The following is a 15,397-nucleotide window of genomic DNA, read 5'->3' on the forward strand; positions in this document are numbered from 1 at the left end:
ATGTAATCACATGTCAGATCTAGTATAATATATTTGTCCAATGTATACCCGTTTATCATCTGCATTTCTTCTTGGTGTAGCAATTTGAATGGCCAGTAGTGTGGCTCACACCCTTTCGTTTGTTGTTTCCATTTCTGTGAGAGGCCTTTCCATCTCTCACTGTTCATTACATTTACTTGCGACGGTAATATATCCTTACCACATGACTCGCATCCTATAACCAATGCATACCGGTTAGCGGTAGTACGACAACTGCCGAGACTGCAGAAGGACAGATACGTCAATGACCGAACGGGAAGTTCATATCTTGTGAAAAAAAGAAAAGAAAGAGGCAGAGAGGCTTGAGGTAGGTTAGAACACCGATGTCCCGCTTTGTGGTCCAACACCGTGACCACACAACCACGACGCCGCGGTTCTTGCACTACACTCTGTGTAGCACACATTGAGCTTGGATCGTTCACTGTTTCTACTTTTCTTCTTTTTCCACAGTTCAGTACACCTTCTTCCTGCGTTCATGCTTAATATGTGTACAGTATTTGACGAGCTATCCACTAGGCCATTTACCTATAAATCTGAGGAGGGGGCGAGTCCCTTTTTAGTATATCCGATGCATTTACATCAACGAATGAACTTCTCAAGTCCTGTCAACGCATGGCGGAGCATTACTGTCAACCTTACAGGTTCTGCCCCAGTACCTACAGCTGAAAACATTCCCAGAAATCCACTATGAAGCGCATGGCAGTCGATAAACAGCACGGTACCACATGTTAGGGGGTTCTTGATCGAAGGGCGTACGGAGGCCGGGAACACTGCCTGCAAAATCCTTTCGCTGCAACAGACTTGCTCTTTGCAGTTCGTACTGAGGCTGCTTTTGTTTGGCTGTACTGCTCGCCAAATGCTGGTGCCTGTGCTGAGAGACTGCGTTCCAACCGATATTGAATACTTATCGCCCGATTTTCCTAAAACTAATAGGTGAAAGATTTTTGGACAACATGCAGTCTGACCTCACTCGATGAAGAACTGATTTTTTCCCTTTATCTATCATACTTACAGCGCTGCATCAAATTAAGTGAAACACTGCATTGGAATTTGAGTTTTCAGAGGTAAAAACGTATAACATAAACTTTGCCTATGATTGATTTTAGTTCATACATTGCAGCGAAGGATATACCGAAATTTTATTTAAAATTGAGAGCAGATGGATGAGATTTCGTTCTAGTGTTATTGGGTTTATATTCGAAGGATGGTTGCGAGCGACGCGTCTATTAACGTCTTTGTGCGTCACGAATCATGCTGTCTTAACAATCACCAAATCTCAAACCAGTCGCGAAGAATTGTGGTCCGGTAACATGGCGCACTGTCATCCATAAGAAATCAATTGTTGTTTGGGAACGTGAAGTCCATGAATGGCTGCAAATGGTCTCCAAGTAGCCGAACGTAACCGGAGGACCCAGAGCCACGCGGGGTAGCCGCGCGGTCTATGGCGTCCTGTCAGGGTTCGCGTGGCTCCCCCCGTCGGAGGTTCGAGTCCTCCCTCGTGTGTGTGTATATATATATATATATATATATATATATATATATATATATATATATATATATATATTTCCAGAGGACCCAGTCCATTCCATCTCAAAAGTCCCTAGTTATGGAGCCATCACCAGCTTGTACACCGGCCGATGTGGCCGAGCGGTTGTAGGCGATTCAGTCCGGAACCGCGCTGCTGCTACAGTCACAGGTTCGAATCCTGCCTCGAGCATGGATGTATGTGATGTCCTTAGGTTAGTTACGTTTAAGTAGTTCCAAGCCTAGGGGACTGATTAACTCAGATGTTAAGTCGCATGGTGCTCAGAGCCATTTGAACCATTATTCACCAGTTTGCACTATGCCTTGTTGACCTTCATGTGCTCTGCGCCGCACTCGAACCCTACCATCAGCTCTTACCAACTCAAGTTGGGACTCATCTGATCAGTCCACGGTTTTCCAATGTCTAGCGTACAACCGACATGATCATGAACCCAGAAGAGGCGCTGCAGGCGATGTGCTGGTAGCGAAGCTACTCGCGTCGCTCATTTGCTGCCATAGCCAGACAACGCCATATTTCGTCGGAACTGTGCTAATGGACACGTTCGTCGTACGTCCTCTATCGATTTTTGCGGTTATTTCATGCAGTGTTGGTTGTCTGCTAGCGCCGACAAAATTACGCAAACGCCGCAGCTGTCGGTCAAGTGAAGGCCGTCGTCCACTGCGTTGTCCATGGTGAGAGGTAATACCTGAAATTTGGTATTCTCAAAGCAGTCTTGACACACTGGATCCCGGAATATAGAGACGATAAGAGTTTTGAGCTGCATACCCTAGCGTACAAAACAAGTGGCCGTTCTGATTAACAAATTCCTTTCTCTCAAGACGAGAAAGGTAAAACGAAGAACGAGACCTAGAACGAAGTAGTAATGATGTGGTAGGTAGTGTTCAGCGCACGTTTCTGGGAAGGGCGGAAGGAGCCCATTCAGATTGGCTGCGAGAAAGCAGGTCAGCCCCATCTTATCCTTACACACGTCGTTAAGAAGTCTGCCTGACACAATACAACTTGAGGGAAGCCGATGGAAGAAAGCAAGCAAGCAATGCCTTAGGCAAGTGTAGTCGGCATTAATCTGTCCAGTTCTCGAGAAGCCAACAGCCGCTCATGGAGCTGTTGAAACTGTCTCGCTGAAGGAAGTCCTGTAGGAATATTACGGGACATTTAAAAGTGCCAGAACCAGATTCCTACGACGCACTTACAGGGTGTGTCAAACACCATCACGTCTCGCTCGAAGGGGTACCGTTCTTATATACAGGCAATTTGGTAGCACGATTCACCTGAGCGACTGATTAGTGTTCACTCAAATATCCTTTTCCCGCACATTAGCGCTTTAGCAGCGCTATACCGCCTCTCTGCGGTCGACCGCAGGAATTCAACCACTTTTGGCTTTAATACCACAACACAAGATCAGGTAGACCTGACAGGTTTTGCTGGCCAACCGCGAATGTGCAGTGAACAGAAAGAGTGGACGACGTATGTACCTATGCCTGCAGCAAATTCACATCGTCATTACATGTCTGCGTACGGCTCAACTGCACGACGAAACTGATACACGCAAGCGCTCTCTCTCTCTCTCTCTCTCTCTCTCTCTCTCTCTCTCTCTCTCTCTCTCTCTCTCTCTCTCTCTGTGTGTGTGTGTGTGTGTGTGTGTGTGTGTGTGTGTGTGTGTGTGTGTGTGTGTGCGCGCGCGCGCGCGCGCACGTTGTACTTACGCAAAAACTTACGACCCGGCAGGACGTGGCTAAGTATTACCAATTGAGCAGATCACCGATTTTTTAAAGAATAAAACTCTCGTGTACGGAAGAACTTCAAATCTCTGATTTCTGTACGAATGATTAATGTACTAAATACTTAACATTAAGACTGTAAGCGAGAAAAATTCGCTAAAAGGTTTGAAACTACATGCAAAGTTTGTTGGGAGTCGCTAAGTGTTCTAATTGATGAGTATAATGTAGGTAATTTCTGCCCTGTGTGCCTAAACAGATAAAAACAGTTTCTTACTTTTAATAATTGATGTATTGTGTTCGACGTTAAACTTAAGATTCTGCCTCTAAGTAAGTAGATGTTGACGGCTTTTTAAGTTTTTAATTTCGGTCAATAATTAGCAGAAATACTGAAAATAAAATTTTTGTTGCCTCTCGAAGCCGTTGAATAGACACCTAAGTGGGACAGTGCACCGTTTGCCCTTTTAGTAATGAAGATTTACTTATTTATGGACTTCATTACGAAACACTGTCCTAACAAGAATAAATCCTTACTTCGCATGCGCTACGAATCTTGTTCCAGCGCATGGTAACAGAAAATTTATACTTCAGAAAAGTTGTGTGTGCTTTGCATCTTTACTGCGTGTATCCTGTAGGAAGTTTACAAGCGCTCGCAACACTGTTCCCGAAATGCTTTACTGTCCCCTTGTGGATGTGTCTGTTCTCAAAATAGACCACACGTCGTACCCAAAAGTGCAAATACTCGATATTAAATGTTCCAGAGAGAAATAAATTGCCGTGTTTGCAATGCTTGCGTTCACATTTAGTGGCAACGTTAATGGTCAAATGAAACTATGTTGTTCCAGAGACTTTTTCAAGACACAAATACACTCCTGGAAATGGAAAAAAGAACACATTGACACCGGTGTATCAGACCCACCATACTTGCTCCGGCCGGACACTGCGAGAGGGCTGTACAAGCAATGATCACACACACGGCACAGCGGACACACCAGGAACCGCGGTGTTGGCCGTCGAATGGCGCTAGCTGCGCAGCATTTGTGCACCTCCGCCGTCAGTGGCAGCCAGTTTGCCGTGGCATACGGAGCTCCATCGCAGTCTTTAACACTGGTAGCATGCCGCGACAGCGTGGACGTGAACCGTATGTGTAGATGATGGACTTTGAGCGAGGGCGTATAGTGGGCATGCGGGAGGCCGGGTGGACGTATCGCCGTTTGGCTAAGATCAAAGTGTAGTATCTGTTCTTATCAGCTTAATATCTGATACGTCCTGCATCGCAGGACCAGAATATTAAACTCATTTTTGGCTCATGACGGAGTGCTAGGGGCTTGCTCCACCTCTCTCGCGGGTTGGCCCGGCATTGCAGTACCGCCGGGATCGGCCCACCTAAAATTAATTAAAACACAGCTTGAAATGAGATAATTGGGGCGTGAGGTCTCCACAGTACATCGACGTTGTCGCCAGTGGTCGGCGGAAGGTGCACGTGCTCGTCGACCTGGGACCGAACCGCAGCGACGCACGGATGCACGCCAAGACCGTAGGATCCTACGCAGTGCCGTAGGGGACCGCACCGCCAGTTCCCAGCAAATTAGGGACACTGTTGCTCCTGGGGTATCGGCGAGGACCATTCGCAACCGTCTCCATGAAGGTGGGCTACGGTCCCACACACCGTTAGGCCGTCTTCCGCTCACGCCCCAACATCGTGCAGCCCGCCTCCAGTGGTGTCGCGACAGGCGTGAATGGAGGGACGAATGGAGACGTGTCGTCTTCAGCGATGAGAGTCGCTTCTGCCTTGGTGCCAATGATGGTCGTATGCGTGTTTGGCGCCGTGCAGGTGAGCGCCACAATCAGGACTGCATACGACCGAGGCACACAGGGCCAACACCCGGCATCATGGTGTGGGGAGCGATCTCTTACACTGGCCGTACACCTCTAGTGATCGTCGAGGGGACACTGAATAGTGCACGGTACATCCAAACCGTCATCGAACCCATCGATCTACCATTCCTAGACCGGCAAGGGAACTTGCTGTTCCAACAGGACAATGCACGTCCGCATGTATCCCGTGCCACCCAACGTGCTCTAGAAGGTGTAAGTCAACTACCCTGGCCAGCAAGATCTCCGGATCTGTCCCCCATTGAGTATGTTTGGGACTGGATGAAGCGTCGTCTCACGCGGTCTGCACGTCCAGCACGAACGCTGGTCCAATTGAGGCGCCAGGTGGAAATGGCATGGCAAGCCGTTCCACAGGACTTCATCCAGCAGCTCTACAATCGTCTCCATGGGAGAATAGCAGCCTGCATTGCTGCGAAAGGTGGATATAAACTGTACTAGTGCCGACATTGTGCAAGCTCTGTTGCCTGTGTCTATGTGCCTGTGGTTCTGTCAGTGTGATCATGTGATGTATCTGACCCCAGAAATGTGTCAATAAAGTTTACCCTTCCTGGGACAATGAATTCACGGTGTTCTTATTTCAATTTCCAGGAGTGTATCTGTGTACATATGCAGACTCAAGCGACGAATGAAGATGTGTACCAAGGTTAGGATTCGAATCTGGGTCACCAGCTCGCTAGGCAGATATGCTAACCACTACTGGCTTTGTACAACTGCATAGATTACCCTTATCAAGCCTCTCTCCTCAATCCAAATTCCCATCCACGCCTCAGCCCACTTGGTATTTCCCTAAACTCGAATAGCATTACAGAGACACTCCAACTGTATTGGATTAGCACCTCACCATCGAACGAAACGGGACATCCTCCTTGCCTGAAACGCAGGCGTAGGTGCTTTGATCAGATGACACTATGTGATACCTGAAACCTTGCCAAGTGTCAGACCTGTATGATGTATATATGCAGACTGATGTGACGAATCAAAATTGTTACCAAGGCCAGGATTCGAAGCAGGGTCTCCTGCTCACTAGGCCGGGTTGAAGTCCTGTTGTAGGTATAAATTTTCATTCGTCATTTCAGTCTGCACTTATGTTGGAGACTTGAACATATATGGAACCATCTTGTTCCACTTGATGAAAGCAACTATGCCTGGGTTTCAGGCAGGATCTCCGGTTTCGTACGGTGGCGAGGTGCTGTATTGCTGCGAAGTTTAGGGGTATACAAAGGGGCTGAGTTGTGAAGGGGAATTTGGACTGAGGAGGGAGGCGTATTAGGGTAGTCGGTGCAGTTGGGCAAATCCTCTGTGCCTCGGCGGGGTAGTGGTTAGTTCATCTCCCTAGTGAGCAGGAGACCCGGGTTCGGATACTGGCCTTGGTACAAATTATTATTCATCGTTTCAATCTGCATATATACAACATTAACGCCGATAGGCCACACATTACTTCAGAAACCTGGTATGATATGTGAAAATGCGTTTTTCTTTGGATAGGGAAGTAGGTGCCCCTGCAGACACTGAAGTCCGTTTACATGTATTCTAAGCGAGAACTACTTTATCAACTATTTGGGACGGCCGCTATGGTCGAGCGTTTCTAGCCGCTTCAGTCCGGAACCACGCGGCTGCTACGGTCGCAGGTTCGAATCCTGCCTCAGGCATGGGTGCGTGTGATGTCCTTAGGTTAGTTAGGTTTAAGTATTTTTAAGTCTAGGGGACTGATGACCTCAGATGTTAAGTCCCTTAGAGCTCAGAGCCATTTGAACTATTAGTCTCGGTGGCTGAACTCCACATACTGATTTTCTTCCCCCTTCAGAATCGCCTTTATTTATAAAATCCACTATTTCATTTTCGGCCCTGTAGCCATTATCAAGTAGAGTACAGCGAAACTGTGCTCCAGCACATGCCAAAACCTTAAAAAATACGTGACTTATACGTACCAGATATCTGACACACACAAGGTGATTTTGCTATAAGATAAGGAATAAAATCGGTCATAGGGACACATGGCCGGTAATACAGTCCAAGTAAGGTACACATACCTGAACGTGGTGATAAAAGATCTTTAACAGTGTAGGTTTCAACGACAAAGCACAAGTGGGAACACAGCAAAGTTCTGTCTGCGCTACTGTTTTGGTTGTATGCTCAAGGTGGCATGGAACACTGTCGTGTAGTAGCTACACGCCCTTCGCACCATCATAGACACGTCTACCAGCAAGGGCGGCAGAGTCATACGCAGGAAGTGCAGACATGTCTTGCGTGTGAGGCGTTGTGGAAGGATGGCTGGTCCTGCGAGGCGATTGCCAACAATCCCTGCCCACACACTGAAACTGAAGCAGTGCTGATGGTTCACTGCCACCAATCATCAAGTTTCTCCATACCTCACACGTGGGTGTAGTGAAGGTATACGATACCGCATAAAGGTAGCCTCATCTGTGAATAGGATGGGTGACAGAAAGCACTGTGGTGGCCTATGCGACGAACCAGCAACAAAATCGACGCAGCGGTGAATAGTCCGCAGGTAGTAACGCCTAAATGTCTTGGAAGTGAGACAGTGAGTGGTAGCTGTCATTGAGAATGTTCTACTCCATCGTCTGGCTTACGCCATTCTGGGATGCCACCTGCCTGATGCTGATACCGGGGTCACCGTCAAGAGATCTTTTATCTGCACCCTCCAACTGGGTGTACCTCCCTTGGAAAGCATTTCCGTCAATACGTGCATATGACCTTTCCTGCCACTTGTCATCTCCTGCAGTTTGTCCCCATTTAGCAAAATCACCCTGTATATGTCATGTTTTCTAAGGTTTCGGCACGTGCTGAAACACAGTTGTACTCCACTTGATAATGGTCCGCCTCCGTAGCTGAGTGGCCAATGAGGCTGACTGCCGCGGAGGACCCGGGTTCGATTCCTCGGACTGCTAGGGATTCTTCCCTGGTGGGAAGGCTGGTAAAGTGAGCACTCAGCCTCGTGAGACCAACTGACGAGCTACGTAGACCGATTACAAGCGGTTCCAACGTCAAGAAACCCAATAACGACTGTGTGGGAGGTGTACTGACCACTTGACCCTCTGTAGCATATCCGATGACGCCACTGGCAAAGGATGACAGGGGCGGTCGGTCGGGACCGACTCGTCCGTCTAGGACCAGAAGGCGGAACTACTACTTACGACTTGATACTAGCTATACGGCCGAAACTGAAATACTGGTTTTTTATAAACAAAATTACAGTCAAATGACTTTGATGTGAAATGATTTTCTAAACGAGCTACTTTACTTTATCTGCAACTTTCATCATTAGTCGTGGCATGTCTGAGAAAACAATGTCAACTTTAATCAAATGACGTCTGCGGTTCTAGGCGCTACAGTCTGGAACCGGGCGACCGCTACGGTCGCAGGTTCGAATCCTGCCTCGGGCATGGATGTGTGTGATGTCCTTAGGTTAGTTAGGTTTAATTAGTTTTAAGTTCTAGGCGACTGATGACCTCAGAAGTTAAGTCGCATTGTGCTCAGAGCCATTTGAACTATTTGATGTCTGCGTCGTTTACGAAATTCTTGAAGACGGAATCTGGTGATACTGTGCTCCATGAAGAGATAATCCACTCACGCATAAGGCTGACTGGTGGCTTTTTACTCTTGCCAGATGGAGTAAATGCAAAATCCCCACCAAAAAGCCAATCGGAGCAACATCTTCGAAGACGATCTTTAAATGGCTTGCTATCGACGACATCAACCACCAGGGGTATTATTGCTCCATTCCGAAATGAGAAACGAGGACTGCAGCTTAAGTTTACGCGATGAGAAAATATAGCGATGTTTGTAGGGTCGCCCATAAAAGTCATACTAAATTTTCTTGACCGAATTTAGGGAGAAAGTACGGCTTATATGCGGGCCAAGTCAATGATCCAGCACTGTAATACAAGCCAACACGATTTACATAGAAAACGCGAATAAAATTTTAAGTAGTTCTGTACTTAATTGTTTTTGGTGACCAATGACCAGTAGCGAAACTGGTTAGCCAATACGTAGAAGTACTCAGCGCGGCCTGGTGATCTTATTACGAGACGCCCGTTCCACCATCTTGTGTCCTGTGTGCCCTCTGTAATATGTCGGTCGGCCGCAACAAAGTTTCTCTTCGGCGACAGCAGCTATCAGCTGCCCCAGTGACGGTTCCAGGAAGAGGCTATTAGTAGGGTGGCCGGTCGGAACAATAAAATCGCCTTGAGAGCAGGGTCGCTATAAAATGATTTCCTCGGCTGACAGCGACATCCTGTAGTCATATCGTAAGACCAGACCATAAAAGTAAATCTGGATCGCGCAGCTTCATCTGAGCTACTTCGTGATCTTGTAACGTTGGCAACAGACAAATAGGCAGTTGAAGATCGAGCGACTCGGTAAATTTCATATTATCGACAATGTATACCAAATACATTGCCTGGTAGGTTGGCAGCACTGCCAGGCGCAAAAGCTTGCCACAGTTCGGGAACACTACTGGCCATCCTTACCCGACGATGCATTCGACAAAACACTTCGGGGTCATAAATATTTACACGGGACACACAATAACCGTGAAATACGAGAGTTATTTCAAAAGTTCCGCACACTGTAATACACAACCGAAAAAAATAATTTATTTCACAAAATATCTTCGCAGACGTTCAATATAATCTCGCTTTTTGATTATTGCAACTTTTTCATCATTTCGGCAGCTTCTGTATTCCAGATAGAGCACCTTCATTATTGAGCTGTCTGGTTACTAGGATCACGTCACTCGAAGCTTCATCAACTGTATCAAAACGTTTTTCACGGAGTTATTCCTTCAACTCCAGAAGAAAAAAAATCAAAATATCGTGGGCTCATATCAGGACTGTATGGTGGGTGCGGAAGCATTTCTCATCCATATTTGTCGAGCGTTTCTCTCACTGGTTGGTCAGTATGCGGTCTTGCAGTACCACGCGTCCATTTGGATTTCGGTCGCAAAACATTTTACTGAAACGCCTTATAGTATGCCTCTATTACAAACCTTCTCTGGGAGACTTGGTTGACATGACTACATTCATGCCATACGCAAAGACCATCAGCAGTTTCGCCTCTGATTGTTTACGGCGCAGTTTTTTCGGACGTGAAGAGTCGGACCTCTTCCGTTGTGACAACTGAGACCTCAGTTCGAGCTCAAAAGCTCGTATCCACGTTTCGCCAAGTGCAACAATCCTTTTCAGAAAATGTTCTCTTCGATAATGTTGAAGTAGTTATTCCGCTATTCTTTAGTGAACTTTCTGCTCTCCACTCAAACCATGCGGAACCCTTCTGGCAGCAACTTCTCTCGTCTTCAACTGTCCAGTTATGATTCTGTAAACTGAAGTGACAGACATTCTGGCCTCATACGCAATTTCCTCGCATGTTTTTCGTCGGTGCTCTCTCAAAATGTAATAAACAATAACCTGAGAGGTGTCGTCCGTTGCAGCTGATGGCCTAGGGTTGTCCTCAGTACTTACCCCATCATCACGGAGAGGAGCAAAGCACCGCGACACGTTCCACTGCACTATTCCTACGCATCTCTCACAAAACGTCGTAAATTTACGTTGGTTTCTTTCCACGAAGGGATTCTATTTAATAATAAAGTATTGCACAAGTTACACTCTTTCTCTGCGATATCTGAGCGTTTGTTGTTCTAATTCTCCTGCCTTCAATCACAAAGATACATACGCGGGCGTTACATACACTGATGACAGAACATTACGACCATCTGCTTAATAGATTGTTTATGCATCCTTGGAACGAAATACACCACTGATTCTGCGGGATCTGAAAGTTTGTTGGCAGGTTTGTGGAGGTATGTCTATGCACAGATCATATAATTCCCGTAAATAACGGCCCGCTGATTTGCGTACGTGGTGATGGTGCCCGATAGCGACCCAGATGGGTTTCATAGGGTTTACATCAGGCGAATTTAGTCGCCGGGGCATCAACTTGAGTTCATTATAGTGTACCTCAAACCGCTGTAGCACGGTTCTGGCTCCGAGACACGAACAATTATACTGCTGAAAGATAACAATCGCCGCCGGAGAAGACATCAAGTATGAAGGAATGCAGCTGTCAGCGTGTCTTCGATTACTACCAGAGGTCCTATGTAAGTGGAGGAGTGTGTCTCCCATAGCATAATACTGCTCCCACCAGCCTGGGTCCGAGATGTGCTGCACGTTTCGAGCCGCCGTTCACCTCGAGACGACCAGCGAAAGCGTGATTCACACGAAGAGCTGACACGTTTCCAGTTATCGACGGTCGAATGCGGTGTGTCCCATGGCCACTACAATCGTAACAGACGATGTCTTTGGGCCAACATGTGAATATGTAAGGGTGGTCTGCTGCAGAGCTCCAGGTTCAACAACGTTCATGAACGGTGTTATCCGAAATACTTACGCGTGTACCAGCATTGTGCTGTTTCGGCAGAGATGCCACAGATCACCACGTGTCTTACTTTGCAGAGCAGGCACGCCTCCGCACCCCACCTTCTATGAAGAGTCGTGGACGTTCAGCTATTTAGCACCTAGTGAAAGTTTCACTGTTCTTCTACCTCTTTCTGTAGGTGCTCACGACAGCAGCACGTGAACATTCGACCAGCTTCGCCGTATTCGAGATACAGGCTTTGTCGAAGTCGCTTTTCTCAATGGACTTCCTAGCCGCAGCCCATATCTTCGCTAGTATGATTCCCGTCTCTGTCTGCTCCGCTTACAAGCTTTTGTTACCGCGTCACATGCGCGCAACACCAGCAGGCGGCATCCAACGTCGCGGTGGGCAGTGCTTATTATCACCAGTTGCGACCCAGTCGTGAATATGAACAGTTGCAAAATGACTGTGTGGACGATGTGGCCCATTTTGCTCGCGAAGAAGGCGCGGCAGCGCGGTCGGTGTTCGACTTCACTGTGGGCGGTTTGTAAGTACTGCCAGAAGTCAAGGCGCGATTTGTCGCCATCATTATACATGTAGGTGATGGCCCACCCCTTGACCCATACATCTGTGTCACGGAGTTGTGCTGAGTATATGTTTCGACGATGCCATTACGCCCTTACCACATTAGCACATGGTGTAGAACAGATCTGAAGATGGTCATTATTGATTGAAACTGGTCATCGTCAAAGGAACTGATACATTTGAGTGGTCATTGTGTTTTGGCCGATCGGCGTACAATAGTAATTTAAACTCCCATACAATTTGGAAGGTAGGAGTGAATTCTTGAAACGCATCGTGCTACGTATGAAAAAATATAACTGGTATAGTATTTTGTGCAGGTGTAAAAAATGAACTGTTTCGAAATTAGTAGGAAAAACGATGAAAATTCCAAGGTTTTCTTTAGAAGAGTCGAGCCCGCCGTGACTGGATCGTGAGAAATTCAGTTTTAAAATGGAAGCTGAAACCGAGTAAGATAGGATTACATGTAGAGCCCAGCATTCCTACATCAAAACCATTAATGCAGGCTTTCTAAAAACACCGTTGGATGAAATAAAGCCCTTCCTTTCTTCTCCATAAATCTGGAACACCCAATGTAATAGATACACGTAAGCGCGGAACAGAAAAGAGCTCATCATCTTCGGGCGCGCGCGCGCGCGCGTGTGTGTGTGCGTGTGTGTGTGTGTGTGTGTGTGTGTGTGTGGAGGGGACGGCAGGGCTTATTAAAAATGTAAGCTCCCGCAGTGATGGAAGACGTCGCTGAGGTACCGCTACATGTATTGGTTCTCCCGGACACCGCTAGGCGGCAGAGGGGTTTTATTTTGATGCAAGTGGCGCTGCCCCCCGCTGATCGGGTACCGCGCCGGTCGGCCAAATAATAATTATCGCTCGGCGGAAGAAAACTGCGTCTTCACGTCATGTCACGTCGCGTCGGTGGCTGCAGCTATATAATAAGAGAGATAATGAGCGAAAGCAGCGGTCCGCCGCCTGGGGAGCTACAGCTATCGCCGGCCGCTTCCTTTTATTGTCTTTCTTCGCTAGTGCCGGTGCTGGTTTGTTGACGAGAGTGCTGGAACCGGTCGCGGAGAGAGCAGGTAGCTGCTGCAGCAGCAGCAGCAGCAGCTGCGTCGGCAGCAAGTGCAGTCGGCCTCTCCTCTCCTCTCGTTGCGTCCCTGAGTGTCAGTGAACTCGAGCCGCACGCACCAGCAGCGACTATCGCGTGAAATCGGCCTCTAGCGTGGGCGGCGGCCAACGCGCCCGCCTCGTCCCAAACACGGCTGTTCCACTGGTCCACCCATCTCACTCCTGCTGGCGCACCAACTTTCGCACATAGTTCTACACGCTAGTAATACGCGCACGTGAACGTAGCATGTCTTAGGGCATGTCCACACGGGACGCCGTGCACCCAGACCTTCCGGTACATTTACGCTTGCCACAAGAATGCATTTTACCGATAATGTAGCTCTTCACTGTTGCCCGGCAACATTGCTGACCACATCTATTGCAGCCCAATATCCAGCAAAACTGTTGGCAATAGCTGCCTGCCAATGTTTGTGGCACTACATTTCATAACCCAAAGGATTTTCATTGACCACACTATATGCATGAAATGGAGGAAAGCAAGATGGTGGAAATGAATGGGGGAATCTGTTATATTTTCATCACAAAAGGAGAAAAAATGGTTCAAATGGCTCTGAGCACTACGGGACTTAACATCTGAGGTCATCACCCCGCTAGAACGTTTAAACCTAACTAACCTAAGGGCACCACACACATCCATACCTGAGGCAGGATTCGAATCTGCGACCGTAGCGGACGCGCAGTTCCAGACTGAAGCGCCTAGAACTGCTCAGCCGCACTGGCCGGCAAAAGGAGAAAACTTAACATGAGAAAATAAATAATTAAAACGAGCTTATCAGATGTGTTCTTTCTAAAGTGAACTGCTTCTGAATATATTAACTCATTAACATACCATACATATTGTAGATGGAGCTAACTATGGCGTGGCTGGTTGATAAAAAATGGGAAGGGGATTAGTTGTGAGAGATCAAAATATCGATCCCAGATTCCCATTAGTTGAAACACTTGCCCTCACCTGCTAATCTGCTAATGGTTTCTGGTAGCTAAATAGAACTTTTTATACCATGCAACAGGAGAATAATACAGACCAGACGACAGAAAGACTCGGTAAAAATTTGAATGTATTGATCATCAACACAATGAATGCAAGACATCCTCTTACAATCTAATACTGGTTACTCCCTACATAATATAAAGCAACAACCAGACACGAGCAACATATTGCTGCAAGGCAACACAAATTAACAGAAATAGTTGCATACTTTCTAGAGGGTATGAATAACTCTTCCAGTTCCCGTTGAGAGAGAGAGAGAGAGAGAGAGAGAGAGAGAGAGAGAGAGAGAGAGAGACTGAAAACTGAGTTTTTTTGTTGGAAATAATAAGCAAAAGTTCAGTGTTGACCAAGGCCCAGGCAAAGGCTGCACAAATTTAATTATCATGGAAGCATCAATAGCTTCATTATTCCTATAAATCGAGACACTAGCAGTAGAAATCACAACTGAATTAATCATGAATTGTATTAGTGCACAAAGATACTACTGAGACAGGCTCCACGGATCATGGCGGCTATAAAGTATAGGAAGCATGCCCACACGCACAAAATTGGAACAATGGCCATCCTAGGGCTTATCAGGAAGTGGATCTGTCTATTAAGTGGATCCGTCTAAAAAGTGCGACCGACAGGGTGGCAAGGGCATTGTCATCCCTTTTATTAATTCTCGTGCTGCAACACAGCAGGCATCCTCCGACAGAAAGTGGTCCCCATAGCAAACCTACCAAGAGGGTAGTTAGAATTTGATCTGGCTAGCGATAGCTTGGACTCCCTGCTCAGAGGTTGGGAGAGACTGAAGAGGTGCCAACTCTGAAGGCTGGAATGTCTGGTATCTAAGGAAGAAAACCTGATTCAAGCAGGCTGTAATCTGTTTATTGCCTGTGCTATTAGCTAATTTTGACCAGTGGTCAAGCTTCACACTTAAGGCTTGTGATAAATACTTGAAAATGACAGACTTCAAAATTAGCTAACAGCGCAGACAATACATAGAACACAATCTCCACCGATCATGTTTTTGTTCTTAAACATATTGTGGCTGTGGCCCCCACAAGAACAAAATTCTATGTCTGGTATCCTGATGCCACGAGACAGTCTTGGTTTGAAAGTCAGACTAACGGCTTGGAAGCCTCTGCAACT

General features: G+C 47.0%; 1 protein-coding gene and 1 non-coding gene across 3 annotated transcripts in view; one reads left to right on the plus strand and one right to left on the minus strand.

The window, feature by feature from the left end:
• LOC126284715 (unconventional myosin-XVIIIa) overlaps positions 1–15,397 on the minus strand; it is a 1,203,577-nt gene that overhangs the window by 133,515 nt on the left and 1,054,665 nt on the right. The gene's annotated exons all lie outside the window — the stretch shown is intronic.
• LOC126285641 (U2 spliceosomal RNA) lies at positions 4,503–4,691 on the plus strand. Its single transcript, XR_007551658.1, has one exon. It is a non-coding gene; the product is annotated as a U2 spliceosomal RNA (small nuclear RNA).

This window comes from Schistocerca gregaria, chromosome 8 (genome assembly GCF_023897955.1).
Source record: "Schistocerca gregaria isolate iqSchGreg1 chromosome 8, iqSchGreg1.2, whole genome shotgun sequence".
NCBI lineage: Eukaryota > Metazoa > Arthropoda > Insecta > Orthoptera > Acrididae > Schistocerca > Schistocerca gregaria.